Source organism: Pongo abelii, chromosome 5, assembly GCF_028885655.2.
Source record: "Pongo abelii isolate AG06213 chromosome 5, NHGRI_mPonAbe1-v2.0_pri, whole genome shotgun sequence".
Taxonomy (NCBI): Eukaryota; Metazoa; Chordata; class Mammalia; order Primates; family Hominidae; genus Pongo; species Pongo abelii.
In genome coordinates, this window is record NC_071990.2 from 133510597 (window position 1) to 133529182 (window position 18586).

At 38.9% G+C, this 18586-nt stretch overlaps 1 long non-coding RNA gene across 1 annotated transcript in view; it reads left to right on the forward strand.

The window, feature by feature from the left end:
* Positions 1 to 1836: 1836 nt before the first annotated feature.
* LOC112133718 (uncharacterized) overlaps positions 1837 to 18586 on the forward strand; it is a 114333-nt gene continuing 97583 nt past the window's right edge. Inside the window, exon 1 of the long non-coding RNA XR_010140348.1 lies at positions 1837 to 2855. This is a non-coding gene — a long non-coding RNA (uncharacterized LOC112133718). The remainder of the gene's footprint in view (positions 2856 to 18586) is intronic.

Consider the following 18586-nt stretch of genomic DNA (forward strand, 5'->3'; position numbering starts at 1 on the left):
ACAAAAAAGTTACAATTTTGATAAATTCCATCGGCTTTCACTAGTTCTTATCCTGGGTCGATGTGAACATAAACATGTCCTGAGAATAGAGTTCAACTTGGTACCTGTAATACTCTCACTCATATATCTAACATGTTGAGATTCTAAGTGATTCTGAGCTGACAACCCAGTAAGTCAAAGTAACACCTGCTTCTCACCCTGCACCTCTCACCATTCCCTGGCAGAAAGAGTCCTTTCTTTTTTTATTTTTTTGAGACGGAGTCTCACTCTGACTCCCAGGCTGAAGTGCAGTGACACACTCTCAGCTTAATGCAACCTCTGCCTCCCGGGTTTAAGAGATTCTCCTGCCTCAGCCTCCCAAGTAGCTGGGATTATAGGTGTGCGCCACCATGCCTGGCTATGTTGTTTGTATTTTTAGTAGAGATGAGATTTCACCATGTTGGCCAGGGTAGTTTTGAACTCCTGACCTCAAGTGGTCTGCCTACCTGGTCTGCCTACCTTGGCCTTCCAAAGTGCTAGGATTACAGGCATGAGCCACTGTGCCGGGCCGAGTCCTTTCATACCTCCTTGCCATGCATGGGGATGCCTTAGGGCCCCAGGAGCCTTTCCCTTGTTTCCTGGTAGATTCCTATCAAGCTCTCCTTAGTCACTCAGTCCGAATGAATGGTCCATCTTCTGTGTTTTCTTGGCACGTTATAAACATTGCTGTTAGACTGTACACCTTGGGAGAGAGAGATTACATTATATGCTGTCCAGTGCAGAGCCTGTTCCTCTTTATGTCTCTAAAAATGGAGATGGTACCTGGCAAAAAGTGGATGCCAAGTCAGTGTCAAATAAAGATAGTCTGAGTTGTATAACAGAATCTCAACATGTTAGACACATGAGTGAGTGTTACAGATACCAGGTTGAACTCTATTCTCAGGACATGTTTATGTTCGCATTGACCCAGGATAAGAACTAGTGACAGCTAATGGAATTTATGAAAATTGTAATATATTTTTTGTTTATCACCTTAGGTAAATAAATTATAATGAATTCTTTGTTGAGTAAGTTGTAAAAATTATTTACTTCAAGTCTGTTTACCTTACTAATTTCTAAACTCCATGAAGATTGGGCCTCTGTACATGTTAGGTGGGACCATAGGAAACTGCTGATATATAGTTTGTGGCCTACAAAAGTAGCAAATTCTCATGGTTCAACATACACACACACACACGCACAGGTACACACACATATATGTATACATGGGTGAGTGATTTAAGGCATTTAGAGTTTTGTACTCCAGATGTGTCTATTAGTACTAATCAGGAAATGATACGGAGAAATCATCTGTTTCAACCCAGTGCCTTCTGGTGCATGACATTCTTTTGTTACAGAGAAATTATTTGCTCCAAAGTTGTGAAAGTACATACGTATGTATATCTCAATATAGTAATTTTAAGTACTTGCTGTCTATTCAGATAATGGTAATTAATAACCTATGTCCTACTGTTTCTAATTTAAATAGTTTTTCTCAAAATGTTATTATGGAAATTTTTAAACATATAGAAAAAATGTACAGTGAACACCAACATACCTACTAATTTTAAAGAATAAAACTAAGAAAAATTAGTATGTCCATTTTTTCCATAGACCCCTGAATTAGAAGATGCAGTAATCTTTTCCCAGGAGAGGCCCAGGAAGTACTGGAAAGCTACAAAACTGAAAAATAAAATCATACGAATGCTTTGCAACTGTATACAAATGCTGCTGGGCTGTAGTGCAGTGAATTCATTTGTAATTTGTTTAGGTTTTTTTTTTAACAATTAAGGATTTTCTGTAAACCCATATGAGTACAGATTTTACTACTTTTTTAAAAAAAAAAAAACTTTGGATTTGAATTCAAGATATGAGCAATATTTTAGACGCTTATGTTCTAAATTAGTGCTGGACATTGGATTTGGGGACTTAATTTTGTATGGGGTATGGATCAAGTCAATTCCATGCCTGCCAAGCTTCAAAGCTAACAATTTCCCAGCTCAATAATCCTGGAGGCTGATTGTGATTCATATTCATTTCATGACATGATCCATGACTGCGGAATGACTCACTGGATCTTCCTTTCCATTTCCCTGTAAGTGTAGTCCTTAAACCTTGTAAGGCTTTTCTTCTGCAATGCTTTTGGCCTATAATCATTTCCAAAACATTTATTGAACCTCTATTATATAATGGGCATTGTTCTAGGGACGTAGAAGCAAATCAAATAGAGGCCCAATCTTCCTGGAGTTTAGAAATTAGTAAGATAAGCAGACTTGAAGTAAATTATATTTATAAGTCACTAAAGAAAGAATTCATTGTAATTTATTTACCTAAGGTAACAAACAAAAAATACTACAATTCTGACAAATTCCATCAGCTGTCACTAGTTCTTATCCTGGGTCAATGTGAACATAAACATGTCCTGAGAATGAACTCGGTACCTGTAATAGTCTTACTCACATGTCTAACATGTTGAGATTCTAAGTGACTCTGAGCTGGCAACTCAAAAACTCTAGAAAACCTGACTTTATTTTTCCTTTTTAGTTTAGAGAAAAATTTATAATTTCGGTTGCTGTTTTATAGATTTTGTATTAAATAAAAGAAAAAAGTAGAAATTTGTCAGCATTTCTATTTCTGCCCAGGTCAGTAATGATCCTAACACTCTTTTCTGCTGCATTTCTTTTGGCTACCTCAAGACAAATAGCGTAACCACATCGTCCCTTGCAGGAGAACATCCTCCTCTTATCAGAGCCCTCACCTATGCACACCTACATAAGCTGAGAACTGTTCGGCTGAGTCTGAAAAATGCCTGGGAGAGAACTTCCTGAGGGACTGAGGTAAACAGAGCTTTAAAGCAGGACAGAATTGTCCTAAAGGTCCCGCCGTTTCAAATAGATCATCACTTCTGACTATGGCTTCCTTCCTTCTTGAGACTGAACTCTTGGACAGTTTGTAATGGGGGGAACTCAGGACCATTGGGAGATTGGAGATCCATTTTTTCAGGCACATGTGGATCCTTGTACCCCTATGTCCTGGAATCCTGCTCTCTTGTGGCTCTGTATCCTTAGTATCTCCCAGGCACTATTAGGTAAGGATACACAGAGCCACGAGGGGGCAGGTCCAGAGATATTGAACCAGAGACAGCCTTTGAATGCTGAGAGACACAGCATTTTGTCTTCAGTGATCAACAAGTCAATTATTAGGGTTGAATTGTGTCCTCTAAAAAGATATGTTAAAGTTTTAAGCCCCAGAACCTGTGACTGTGATCTTACTTGCAAATAAGGTCTTAGCAGATATAATTAAGTTAAGATGAGGTCATACTGGATTAATCTAATGATGGATACTTGCATACGAGGGGGAAATTCGGGTACAGACACACGCGGAGAAGCGACGTGAAGAGGGAGGCAGAGATTGGAGTGGTGTAGCTACAAGCCAAGGAATGCCAAGAATTTTCAACAATCACCAGAAGCTAGAAGAGGCAGGAAGGATCCTCACTGCTAGAGCCTTCAGACAGAGCATGGCCCCACCAGCATGTTGATTTTGAACCTTGACCTTTAGGACTGTGAGAGAATAAATTTCTGTTGTTTTAACCCACCCAGTTTATTACAGCAGTCCTAGGAAACTAATAAACCAACAAGTAGAGAAGGAATCATGCAACTCTTAAGGTGCAGAGAAGATGCCTTTCTGCTTCCAAACCACCTCCAGGTCTAACCAGGAGCTGCCTCTCAGCCTCTAGGATGGGTAGCATTTCAGTCTTGTTGTATCACCCTTCCTAGGCAAGTACTTGAGAATAAATTAGTCCTCCCTTTTAGGACATAAGCAAGCAGCTTCCAACATACCTGGAGGGTATGAACAGGTGTCATGAGTCAGTCTTCCTCAGGTCCTTCAGGGTCCAGGTCATAGTCCAGCTGCCCTGCCGCAGGCCTGTGCTCCCACCTACCACAGACTGGGACACAGAACCCAACATCAGTGGAGCCTCGTGTACGCCCCTAGTTTTTCTAGCTTGCCTGCTGCAGCCAGACCATTATCTCCCCAGATGCTCTTCATGACTGCTTAATGACCAGAAAGACTTGAGTTTTATATCCAATGTCAAGAGTAAATTATTAACCACCTAGGAAAACAGAATTTTGAAGTAGTCTTGCACTTTGAGATACATAAATATATACATACCTACCAACATACATACACTCAAAAATGCCTGGAAATATGTATGTATATGTATATTTTATTCCCTTCTTCAAATATCTTTAGTGCTTCCTTAGTCCTTGGTGAATAAAATCTAAAATAAGTTCTTAGCTTAGCATTCAAAACTGGCCACTATCTGGCCTGACAATGAACTCCCTTGATGTATTCTGTTAATACGTAGCTGAACTCTTTGTTGAGCTGTTTCCCATCTTTCAAATCCCAGTTCTGGTATCAACTCCCAAGAAGACAGTCTTTCCTCATTTCGACACTCTATTTTGAGCAACCATAATACTTTGTGTATATCTCCCTAATCACATTACATATTGTGTTGTAGGTTTTTGGATATTTGTCTAATCCTCTTTTCCTGGCCCTGCATTATAAACAGTAAGTAGAAAGCTTGTTATTAAAAACAGAATTAATAGCACAATGTGCTTTTGAAAACGGAAAGCACAGAGTTTTGGGGATGCTTTGCATTTAGAGTCGTCTTCACTGGCATTGACGTCATAGCCGCGGCTAACAGGGCTTATCCTTTGTCAGGCAATGAGCCAAGCATGACATGTGAACTATTTTAAGTCTTTTCACTAATACATGCTGATGTTCTTATTCATCTTAGTGTCCAACGTGGCACATGGCACAGGCCTAGATGCTTACTGAGCTCAATGATCTATTGATCTACCGATTTCAATGATCTACCTGAAATGATGGAATAAGCATCTACATCTGTGCCATGTACTCAGTAAGCATCCACACCTAATCATCTAATTGCTAAAGGTGAATCTAGAAGGTAAACACATGTAGAACAAGCATTTGACTCCCATCTCTTGATCTCGATAGATGTATCATCTTTAAGAAAATTGTGACTGAAGTAATTCATTGGGAAAACTACTCCAAAGTAAGTCTATTGTCTTGGAGTATATTCCAAACTATAGAGGGCATTTATGAAAGAGGAAGTGATAATGAAGAAAAGTCCTGAATTACAATCTTAACTTGTTTTTTATTTTATCATTCTGTGTGGATACAGATGTACACAAATACAAACTTTTAATTTTTTTAAACCATGGTCATTATAGACATGAAGAAAAACATACGGAAAACAGTATTGGAAATACAGAGTATGAACTGTTACATTTTTATTTCACCATTTTCTGTGTGAACTTATGGAGAACTAACATAGAAAACTCTAAAATGCAGCTATGACATTTTTCTATAACAATTGAAATTGTATGTTTAAATAATAGCATAAAGAATGAAGCATGTATGCTTTTTAATAACTTTTTCTTCTGTCACATCCCAATGTCATGTGCTCAATCTCTGGTGGCTGTACAGAGCCCAGTGCAGCTCACAAGAGGCCACTAAAAGCCAGGGCACCACGTGGACTTGGCATTAAATTCAGATGACTTTGAAAAGCAGTTCAGATCTTCTGTTTTTTTTTTTTTTTTTCTTTCTTACTTTGTATTTCTTTCCATAAGAAAGCTGAGTCTGACCTATTTTTAGGATATGGCCCACGGAATTGAACTTGGTGGTTTTAGTTTCACTGTTGTTGTTTTTCTTCTTTTGGGTTTTAAAAAAAAAGCACAGGAGTCCACCATGACTAGAAAAGCATTAAAGCTTTCTTCTTTTAATTATACACTTAAAGATATATTAGGGTAGACACATGCTTTGTATTTCCTGGAAATTGTAGGGTTTTAGTTCCCCTAAGCCCTTCTAACCTTATCCTTTAAATAACTCACTGACTTCTAATGGCCTTTAAAAGAATGATGTCATCAAAACACCCTAAAATTAATATGCCTGTTAGTTTCCATTTTGTTTGTGGCAATTTTTCACCATAAAAATATTATTTTTTCCTAGTGTTATTCCCTGTTCTACTCTTTGTCTTATTTTATAAAGCCCTGTATCTTTCTTTAGCTGAAAAAAGCTGACCTAAACTCCATAACCACTCCCAAGAGCTTGAGGGAAACCAGAGGGAAATCATTTGACTTTGAGATTATCCCATCAAAACATGATGACTTTTATTTCCTTTCCATACTTTCCTGAGTATTCTTACTAGAATAAGTGTTAAAGGATATAAATAAAACAAGTTATTATCAAGTTACTGAATATTATATATGTAGCCGTGAACTTGTTTTCAAGTGTGACAGGGTTTGAATGCTGCTACATGTTCTGTTGCCTTAGACAGATAGAGGATTTTAGTTCTGGATATTAGGATTACAGATATAATATATGGAAAGCATGATGAGCAACTGAAATGCTTAATCATCAAAACTCTAGAAATTAGAGCAGGTTTATCATATTAGTCGTTGATGGAAGAACTGCAAACTAAGTACCAAAAAATAACTTCCATCACTTTTGTTCCAAAGTTGGTTTTAAAGGTTCAGTAGCATCTACTGAACTTTTCCCCTGACTATCTTAACACATCTTTTTTTGTGTTTGAGGATCTGGCCAGGATTGGAAACAGAGGTGTGAAGGAATTACAAGAGTGGGTGTTTTTGCAGTACTTTTGGCTAGCAGTAAAATAAGCAGGAAATTCTAAAATGTCTTGAGAAAGTTTGTCCTGAAGAAAATTCTAGCTTGAATTTTTCTTTTAAATAAGATATTTAGACAATTGGGTTAATATTAAAATGAGAATGGAAACTTATATGAACGCAACAGTAATTGCAACTATTCTAACATCTTTATGCCTATGTGGTACTCTTCAGGGTTTTCAATATTCTTTCACGCTTATTCTTCTCTGGAGGCTACACAGTTTGGTGGTGTTACTTCTGTTTTGCAAATGAGAAAACTGAAGCACAATATTCACAGCAAAGTTTATTTTGTCGCTTTGCCTAGGGCAGCACCTTTTACCTGTGAGGCACTCATGCATACTTCTAAACTTCTTGATATGGTTTTAGATCAAGCTTATTTAAAAACACAGTAGTGTTAAGGTCTATTCCCAGTATCATTTATGAGTACAAATGAAACTCTTCACTTTATGAATAGTCTACAAAAATGTGATGCTTAATTCTGCATATGGCTGTGCTCAGTCTGTGCACATTCCTAGAACCAAGATATTCAGTAAGTTGGTCTGCTGTTTCAGATTTTTTAAGAGACTATAAGTTAATGTTGATTTGAAAGTATAGAAGCAATCAGATAAATCCCCATGCTTAGAAAAGTGATTAGTTTATGATTACAATGAAGAAGTATTTGGGTTCCAACATTTGTAGAGTATCTTGGATGCCTATAGCTATGGCAAATAAAAGCAAACAAAAATGAATATGTTATTATTCAAAGAGTTTAACTAAATCTAACTTGTTAGCTTAAAACCTTTGAGAGCTCTCCCACACATTTTTAATGTGATAAAATTTCAAAGATATTATTAAGCCCTACTAGCAATGCTGTCAGAGGCGTTTGAACCACAGCAACTCCATCTTGAGTGAGGGCAGGGAAAATGAGGCTGGAACATGCTGGGCTGCATTCCCAGAAAGTTAGGTGTTCCTAATCTGTATATGCCTACAATTAAGGGAACAGATTGATAACATTTACTAAACAGATCCAGACTTAGGAGTGTCCTGATATCTCGATATCTTGAGAACAGAAGCATTCCTAATTTCGCTTTAAAGATAATAATATTGATTCTTGCAAAATATAGCAATTAAGAAAATTAATCCTTTATCACAAACCCTTGTAGCAGTAGCACATCTCCCATGATCTTTTTTTAATCTTATAAATAAACGAGTATTCTACCTAGGGTGGAAGCATTTCTCCTCTTACTTTTGGGAACACCCTACTCTGTCGATGGAGTAGCTGTTGTTTCACCACTTTATTTTCTTGATAAACTTGCTTTTGTTTTGCGCTGTGGATTCACTCTGAATTTTTTCTTGCATGAGATCCAAGAACCCTCTTTTGGGGTCTGGATCGGGATCTCTGTCCGGTAACAATGCTGTGTCTGAATAAATCTGATGATCTAAGTATTAGAATATCACCTTTTACAAATATATGCATATATCAGATAACTTTAATTATTCTTAAAGCATGTCTACAAAAACCACATGAAAATGCACACATTTGCATGGAGGTAATAAATATGAGTATGTTTCAGAACATCTGGACAGTTGTTCTCATGCTTGTTGGAATGAAGCTCAGTGTAGAAAGTAGAATGTAGATGTGTACAGGATGTAGTTCAGACTGCAACATTTCAAGAAATGAAGTTCTTGCCCTTCAGCTATACCGATATAAAAAATTTAAATTACATTATACACTTTATTTTAATCCTTGATAAGGAGATTGTTATATTCAATATTGTAGTCCTGATATAGAGAGGTGTAATTACATTTGTCAACCGAAAGTATGCGAGACAGGTCTCAATCAATTTAGAAAGTTTATTCGATCAAGGTTAAGGATACACCTCTGACACAGCTTCAGGAGGTCCTGACCACATGTGTCCAAGGTGGTCGGGGTACAGCTTGGTTTTATACATTTTAGGAAGACAGGAGACATCAATCAATACATATAAGAGGTATATTTATTCAGTCCAGAAAGGTGGGGCAACTTGAAGCAGGGGCTTCCAGGCCATAGGTGATTTAAAGATTTTCTGATTAGCAATTGATTGAAAGAGTTATTATCTAAAGAAAGGAATGTCTGAGTTAGAATACGGGGTTGTAAAGACAAAGAGTTTATCATGCAGATGAGGCCTCCAGGTAGCAGGCTTCAGAAAGTCCAGACGTAAATGTTTCTTATCAGACTTAAAGAGTCTGTTCTACCAGTAATTCCAAAAGGGAAGAGTATATAATGAGGCATGTCTGGCTCCCTCTTCCCATCATGGCCTAAACTAGTTTTTTCAGGTTAACTTTGGAATGCCCTTGCTGAGAGGAGGGTCCATTCAGATGGCTGAGGGGCTTTTAGTTTTATTTTTGGTTTACACATAGAATATTCAGTTTTCACAATCTATATGCAAAAATTTCAGACATAGTTAAATTTTTTGTATCAGATTGACTATGCCACATGGTGCCCAGATTAAACATTATTTCTGGGTGTGTCTATGAGGCTCTTTCTATATAAAATTGGCATCTGAATGGGTAGACTCAGTAAAGTAGTTGGGGAGGGGATCATGCAATCTGTTGAGGGCCTGAGTATAATAAGAAGGAATAAAAAGGTAGAAAAGGGGGAAATTTGTCTCTTTTTCTTCTTGACCATTTGCTCCAGCTGGGACATCACATCTTATCTTTTCCTGCCCTGGGACTAGGATTTACACCATTGGCTCCACTGGTTTTCTAGTTCTTTGGACTCATGTCAGAGGCTTGTGAACCAGAGCAACTCCATCTTGAATAGGAGCTGGGTAAAATGAGTCTGAGACCTACTGGGCTGCATTCCTAGACAGTTAAGCCATTCTAAGTCACAGGATGAGATAGGAGGTTGGTGATAGAGATGATAAATTCCTCTTCAAAAGGTTTTAATTCCCTGTTCTTCTTGTTCTTTGTTTCTCTAGTTTCTATAGTTACCAGTGCTGTAAACAACCCTTCCCACCCTTGCTGTGCCCTGATATGCCCTGACAAGCCTAGACATGCCTTGTGCTCCGTTACAGATAGCCTTTCCCTTCCTGCCTAGATAGCTGTGTTCAATTTCAAACATTAGCCAGTCGGGTCAGTTTAGATTGTGCGGTCCAACCCTAGCCAATAGGGGAAAGACACAGCAGTAGGGACTAGCTGCATTAGGAATAAGAACCCCTTCCCTTCCCTTGTCCGGTGTGCTCTCGCCATTGCCCCACCAGTGAGCCACACCCTTCTATAGAAGTAAATTGCCTTGCTGAGAAAACTTTTGCCTGAGTGCTATTTTCATTTTGCGGCACCAAGCATTTACTTCCAACTTCGGCACAAGATACAGGTCATAAAGACCTTGTTGATAAAAACAGGTTGCAGTAAAGAAGCCAGCCAAAACCCACTAAAACCAAGATGGCCACAGGAGTGATCTCTGGTTGTTCTTACTGCTACACTCCCACCAGTGCCATGACAGTTTACAAATGCCATGACAACAAAAGGAAGTTACCTTATCTGGTCTAAAAAGGGGAAGCATGAATAATCCATTCCTTGTTTAGCATATCATCAAGAAATAACCATAAAAATGGACAACCAGCAGCTGTCAGGGCTGCTCTGTCTATGGAGTAGCCATTCTTTTATTCCTTTACTTTCCTAATAAACTTGCTTTCACTTTACACTTGCTTTACTGAATTCTTTCTTGTGCGAGATCCAACAACCCTCTCTTGAGGTCTGGATCGGGACCCGTTTCCTGTAACACTCAGACTAGAATTACACCATTGGCTTTCCTGAGTTTTCAGTTTGCAGACTGCAGACTGAGATTTCTGAGCCTCCATAATCACATGAGCCGGTTTTTCATAGTATATATATTATTGATTTTATTTCTCTGGAGAACCCTGCCTCATACAGGTGGATTTTAGCTTAGTCTAAGGAAGAACCTACTATTGAAAATAGCTGCTGGAAGTTTGATTGGACTATCTTAGGAGGTAGTAAATTTCTTGTCAATGGAGATGGTCAATCAGATGTTGTAGTGGGGCTTCCAGCATTGGATAAGGTTTGGCTAGACTATCTTGGAAGTCTCTACGAGCCACTGCTAATGGGAGATATCAGTTTCAAGAGAGAATGTCAGAATATTGCATATGGAAAGAACTTCAGAAACTGCTTAGTTGCACTTCCTTACTGTTCAGAGGAGGAAAATGAGACCAGAGAATGCAAATATCTCATCCAAGGTCAAATAGCCAATGTGTTTTAGGGGATTTGTGTGACAGAAGGCTATCGTTTTGGTTTCATTTAGAATCCAGTGAAATGCAACTGTATTTTGAATGATCTCAATCTGCCTTTGTGGTGTAGGAGAAACTGGGTGCCTACTGAATGTAGAAAGTCTTTTATTTTATTTCTGATATTTATTTTATCTATCTGATGTGTTTAACTCAGAAAGACCCTATTTTGTACATGAATAACTGAGAACTAACTGTACTTTAAGCTTCTATTTATTTATTTTTTTAAGTCATGTACATTTATAGCAATGAGAATGTGCCTCATAGGCTTTATAATGTAAGTATTCTCTAGTAAAAGCAAAAGGGAAGGTCAGCATTAGGTTGCAAATGAGAAGTAAGTACTAAGAGTTCTAAGTTCACTTCCTTTTGTTATCAGCCATTCCTTTTTGGATGTGTGGCAAGATAAGCAGGGCTGATATTCAGAGTCAGTGTGTTAGTTTGTTCTTGCATTGCTCTAAAGGAATACCTGAAACTGGATAATTTATAAAGAAAAGTGATTTATTTTGGCTCATGGTTCTGCAGGCTATAGAGGAAGCGTGGTACTGGTATCTGCTTCTGGAAAGGGCCTCAAGAAGGTGGAGGAGCAGGAAGGTCACATGATGAGAACAGGAGCAGGAAAGAGATGGGGAAGGTGCCACACTTAAAAATAAACAAACAAACAAACAAAAAACAGCTCTCACGTGAACTACCAGAGAAAGAACTCACTCTTCACCAAGATGGCGCTAAGCCATTCATGAGGGATCTGCCCCCATAATACAGCATCTCTTACTGGGCTTCACCTCCAACACAGGGGATCATATTTCAACATAAGATTTGGAAGGGACAAACATTCAAACCATATCAGTCAGGTTATTTTGTAGTGACCATAAAGAGGTAGGAAAACAATTTTTTCTTGAGTCTGCCATACAGTTTGGGGAAATCTTCATGAAGATCTTTTGTTAAATCTTTAAAGCCTGTATTATTGTATTCAAAAATATTTTCAGGCTGGGTGGGCTCATGCCTATAATCCCAGCACTTTGGGAGGCCGAGGCAGGTGGATCACTTGAGGTCAGGAGTTCAAGGCCAGCCTGGCCAACATGGTGAAACCCTGTCACTACCAAAAATACTAAAATTAGCCGGGTGTGGTGGTGCTCACCTGTAGCCCCAGCTACTTGGGAGGCCAAGGTGAGAGAATCACTTGAACCCAGGAAGCGGAGGTTGCAGTGAGCCGAGATCGTGCCACTGCACTCCAGCCTGGGCGACAGAGTGACACTCTGTCTCAAAAAAAATTATATATATATTTTCAGAGCACTCTTCATATGTGTCCGTTCTTACTGGTTGGTTGAAAGGATGGATGAAATTAAAAGATCTTCTCTTAGAACCTTGGATATTGTGCATATGAGGCATTTAAATAATAACCATTTGGGGAGTGCTTACTATGGGCCAAACACTATGCTGAGTCCTTTACATATGTCATCTCAATTCCTGTAATAACCCTATGAAATATGTCCTGTGAGCATTCCCATCTTACAGGTGAGGAAACTGGAGGTTCAGAGAAGCAAAGTGATGTACAAATAACATCACCAGCTCACAAGCGGCAGAACAAGAATGCAAACCTCTATCTGTTTAGTGCCATTGGCAATCACAAAAGATTCAGAAGCTGGGCTCCATGCCTGTCTTCTAAGAACACTTGGGCCTGAATTACTTTACAGGCCATTTTCTAACCCAGGCCACCTCTAGGCCCTGGTCCAGGGCTGCTCTTGTCCCTTAGACCTGTTCCTAGAATCCTCATCCTCGTAAACTCAGCCTTAGTCTAAGAAGCGCCTAGGTTGCAGTATAGTTCAACAGCCACAACCATAGGTAATATCTGTCTAGAAACGTCAAGACTGGAGTGTTCAGGAGCCATGGCACTAGGCAACACCTGTATAATTGTGGGAAAACCTCTACCTCTCAAAACCAGAAAACAAAATCTGGTTAATAGCTGGTCCTACCTCCCTGTCCTCATTAGTCCACTCCGTCTGTTCTCACTTCTCCATTGTTGATTTCTGTTTCATCTATAGTGTCCTACTTCCAAGTATAATCCCAACTATTCTTTCTTGATCATCATAGACACATATGTTCATATTTTATAAAGCACTGTTTGAATTATGGAGGGATTGAAATAGGAAAGTTAAGCTTAGGAATAGGAGTAAGCATCATATATTGTACTTTTCTTTCTCCACAGGATTATCTCAGTGCTTTGGGTCTAGTAGACATTCAAAAAATATATATGAATAGATTTATTTTATAGTTTTAAGGGGAAATAGGTCACGGTATGTTAGGGATGTTTAGAGAACTCTTTGGAAGATTTTTCTGACTGGGGAAAATAGGTTCAAAAATTCTTATTAAATTCATGACTATTGAGAGCAAAGGGCGGGGGGCAGAAATTAAGCTTAACTTTGATTTAAAGAGTAAAGAAAGGTTCTTATTCACTGAACTGCATTCCAATCATATCAACTTATATTTAAGAACATTTCTTGGTTCTGGGAAGCCTTAATTTACTTCTGCCATGCTGTGGTAGTCATTGCATAAAACAGATGAAAGGCAGCTTTGCTTGATGCTATGTGGTATGTTTATTTTACATGTGCTCCTGCCAGACATCTGGAGGATATACCTATGATAGGACTATGAACCAGTTACCTCTGGGGTCCCAATTTCTAGTAGTATTTTACTTAAAATAAGTAACAATGATTGCCACAATAAACTCCCAAATCCTAACGGCTTAACACAATAAAAGTATATTTATTGCTGATGTACCAGATCCAAAGTAAATGTTCCTGATCAGTGATCAGTCTATCTTGTGGTCCTTCAAGGACTCAAGCTTCCTTCACATTCAGCTAAAAAATGAGTGAACAGAGAGAATCACATAAGAGGTTTCTTAATGCTTCATCCTGAATCATAGGACAAAATCACACATGATGATCCAGTCATACGGCCACACCCAAGTGCAAAGGGAATGCCAGTGTCATCTATCGTTGACATAGACATAGAAGAAGTAGAAGAAAATAGCTTGATGAACACATTGCTGAGTCAGCCACAAGGTGGTCTGGAAGTCACCAGCCAAATCCTGTTGTTTCAACAACAGATAGTTTTAACAGTGCTTTATTTAAAGAGTTGAGACTAGAATGAGAAAAACTAAAAAGTAGCTTGTTAAATAATTCTTTGCTGTTGGTTCTCTTAAATTTCTTCTGCTTTCGTTATAAATGATTTTTTCTTCAAATTTTGAAACTTAATCAGACAAGTCTAGTGCATGTAATGAATTCTCTCTAAAAAACATGACGTCATTTTTGCCAAGAAGCTCACAGAATACAGGAATCCTGGTGCCAAAAATCAGAAAACAATCCAAGTTATACACAGTGAAAAATTAATAAAGTGGCATTATTATTGAGTTTGCTTATAGAGTACCTCTTTGACTTAATGTTATTTTATTTTATTTTTTTGAGATGGAATCTCACTCTGTCACCCAGGCTGGAGTGCAGTGGCAGGATCTCGGCTCACTGCAAGCTCTGCCTCCCAGGTTCACGCCATTCTCCTGCCTCAGCCTCCGGAGTAGCTAGGAATACAAGCGCCTGCCACCACGCCTGGCTAATTTTTTTGTATTTTTAGTAGAGACCGGGTTTCACCATGTTAGCCAGGATGGTCTCGATCTCCTGACCTCGTGATCTGCCTGCCTCGGCCTCCCAAAGTGCTGGGATTACAGGCGTGAGCCACTGCGTCTGGCATGACTTAATTTTAAAGTAGGCAGAGAACTTGTTTTCTTCTATTGAGTTTTATTAGGAAATACACTTTTAAGAAAAGATGCTCAGGTTTATACTGTCAGGCAGATTTATGAAGATATCAGCAAAAGGAGTTAACCTGGCATGTTTCTGGGACATAAATGTGGTAATAATAAATGTTTTACTTGGTATGTTTTCTGAAATAAATTTTTTTTTTCAGAGATATCTGAGTGGGAATTTTTGACTTCAGAGAAATGATGATGTGTGCAATGGTTTGAATGTCCCCTTCAAAAGTCATATTGAAATGGAATTGCCAATGTAACAGTATTGGGCAGTGGGGCCTTTAAAAGGGGTTAATCTCATGCAGGATCTGCCCTCATGAATGGATTAATGCCATTATCTCAGGAGAGAGTTATCACAGCAGTGGATTTCTGATAAAAGGGTGAGGTTCTGCCCCATCTCCTCTCTCTCCTGTACTCCTGCCTTTCACCCATGCTCTATGGGATGACCTTTGCCAGATGCTATTGCCATGCTCTTGGACTTTCCTGCATCCAGAACAGTGAGACATAAACTTCTTTCTTTGTAAATTACCCAGTCTGTGGTTTTCTGTTATAGCAGCAGAAAAAGGACTAAGAAAATGTGGTTACAGGAGTAAAACAGTACTGTATCTAGCAACTAGCACATTTCCTGGCCACAAGGTGACTGTATTTACTGTGTCTCAGGCACTATTTCAAGTGCTGGGAATGCAGCAGTGAAGAAAATGAACAAATATTCCTGTCTTCATGGAACTTAACATTGTACATAAACTATAAAACATATGTGATGATAAATGTTGTAAAGAAAACCTGAGAAGGGCAGGTAGGAGAGTTTGGAGGGCTGAGTTACTTCAGTAACAAGTGGTCTCACTGAGTGAAGATTTGATTTGTGTGTGTGTGTGTGTGTGTGTGTGTGTGTGTGTGTGGAGATAGAGTCTTGCTCTGTTACCCAGGCTGGAGTGCAGGGGTGCAATCTTGACTCACTGCAACCTCCATCTCCCAGGTTCAAGCGAGTATCCTGCCTCAGCCTCCTGAGTAGCTGGGACTACAGGTGTGTGCCACCATGCCTGGCCACGTTTTGTATTTTTAGTAGAGACGAGGTTTCACCATGTTAGCCGTCCTGGTCTCAAACTCCTGACCTCAGGCAATCTGCCCGCCTCAGCCTCACAAAGTGCTGGGATTACAGACATAAGCCACTGCGCCTGGCCATGGGCCATGTTTCTATCTTAGATAAAGAGTAGTGCTCAATAACCACCCAAGAACAGTGGCTACTGTATGGGGTGGCAGACAGCATTTCCACCAAGGCAGAAGCCTCCATTGAAACAAGCCAATAGAGAAGAATGGACACCAAATGGGCTTATGGGGGCTTCTCATTTTCTTCTCTTTATGTTTATTTTCCCCTTTTTCTATAATAAACATAAATGTTTAGAATAAAAAAAAAAAAAAAAAAAGAGTACTCCTGGCAGAGGTAATAGCCTGAAGTGGGAATAAGCCTGGCTTATTCCAGAAACAGCAAGTAGCCCAATGTGGCTGGAGCAGAGTCAGGGAAGGGTGAAATAGTAGAAGAGGAGGTAAGAGAGGAAACTTGGATGTTGAAAGGGGCAGGACAAAGAAGAAGCTCTTCTGATCATTGTAAGGACTTTGCCATTTATTTTGAGTGACAAAAGTAGCCAATTTGAGCAGAGGAGTAACATGACATGGTATGTTTTAAAAGAATCAGTCTGTCAGCTGTGTTGAGAGTAAAATGAGTGAAGAAACAATAGTGGAAATAGGAAGACCAAGTAAGTGTTTGTTGCAATCCAAATGAAAGTGATAGTGGTGTGGACCCAGGGTAGTAGCAGTGGAGGTGGTAAACACTGGTCAGATTCTGCATGTGTATTTTGAAACTACAGTCAGTAAGGCTTTCTGATGAATTCAAAATAGGGTGGAGGGAAGGTGATGGAAGGAGGAGCAAAGGGAGTCTCTAGGATTTATTGGCCTGAGCCAGTGGACAGATGGAGTTGTCATGTATTGTAGTGAAAAAGATGACGGGAAGAGCAGTTCTTGGCAAGGTGGGGAGGAGCTTAGTTTATACCAGTTAAATTTGTGATGCCTATTAGATATCCCACTGGAGGTGTTGAATGCATGGCTGGATATTTAAGTCCAGAGATCAAAGAAGAGGTCAGTTGAAAATATAAATCTGGGAGAACTCAGCAAATAGATGATATTTAAAGCCATGAGTCTGGGTGACATTAACCAGAGGGTGAGTAAACTCAGAGAAGAACACCAAGGACTATGTTGTGGGGAACTACTAGTTAGGAGAGGTGATAGAACCTGAAAAGGACACTGAGAAGTGGAAAATCAGGTAGGAGGAAAATCAGAAAAGTAGCTCTGTCTTATGGCTACTGAAATTGAGAAAAAATGTTTCCAGGAGGAGGCAGGGATTGTGTCAAACATTGACAACTGACCAACTAAATGAGGATTGAGGAATGACCATTGGATTTGGCAATGTGGAGGTTCTTAGGGCTCTTTACCAAGGCAACTTCTGTGAAGAGGTGAGGTGAAGTCTCTTTGAAGTGAGATGGAGAGAATGAGATATTTGCTTTTAAATAATAGCAGGTAGAATGAGAAAAAATGAACAATATAGAAGAGAGAAGACAGACTTGAGCAAGAGAGGATGGAAGCTGGGGCAAAAGTAAAAGAGCTGACATCAGACAGGCTCATAGAGTCACCCATTTCAATGGGACTGACAGCAGAGATTATAGGATGAATAGAAGTTTAAGAGGAAAAATGGAGAATGTATGGAACAATCCTTTAGGAGAAAAAATAGGAGAATCTATATATGAAGGAAATGTGGGATTGAATCCAGCGTGGTCAAAGAATTCTTGGTGTCAGACATCTTGAAAGAGTAAGCTGAAAATAAAGGGTAGTGAATAACTTATAAATGAATAACAATCTGTTTCCAACAGAGTTGTGAAGAAAAAGGGTATTAAACCCTTTTTAAAGGTTTTACTTTTTCCTGAGATTTAAAAGTATCATGAGACATTTTTGGAAACTGTAGGTTTGTGCATTTGCTAAGGGCATGTATCCTTATCCGGGAAGGCCAGATTAACATTGACATAGACTTCCTCACAGTATGTGGCAAGACTAAATGAATGGTCTTGGCCAGCAGACTTTGTACTTAAAATATGAGCCAGTGAAGGGGGTGGGACTAATTGGATAAAATGCAGTCCCTAGGGAGAGCTGGAGCAAGAGATCTGTGCATTATGCCTTCCAGACCTGAAAGGGAAGTTGGATTTTAATAGCTTTGACTTACAAAATTAATACCCTCCAAAGAAAATTCACCTGTTGCCAAATCTAATGCCAAGCTTTGAACGCTCACAGTTCCTTCAGGTCCCTTGTTTATTTTTGTTTCTTTCTTTCTTTTTTTTTTTTTCCTCCTTCTTGCCAGTGTCTTCTCAACTTTTAGGCATGAATACTAGAAGGCTTGCAATTTATCTTCTTAAAGAATTGTTTAATCAGAAGTCCATAATGAAAGAGAAAGAGAAAAAGAGATTTTAAACACTTTGGTTTAAAATGCATTTCTCCTGGCTATGAATTTTCCTAAGTTGTTTGTGTGCATATAAATACACTGTTTATGCCTTGCAATTTGGCTGACATATTTTAAACTCCAACTCTTGAAAACATTCTTTTTTAGTTAGGTAAGGCTGAAAAACAGTTCTATTACAAGTTATTCTATTGACCTGGGTGCCAAGGGCTTCTTATTTTTCTTCCATATACCTTCATTTTTCTAATTAGATAGCCCAAGCAGCTAAACTTGATCTATCACGCAGTCAGATGTCAGTATTTAG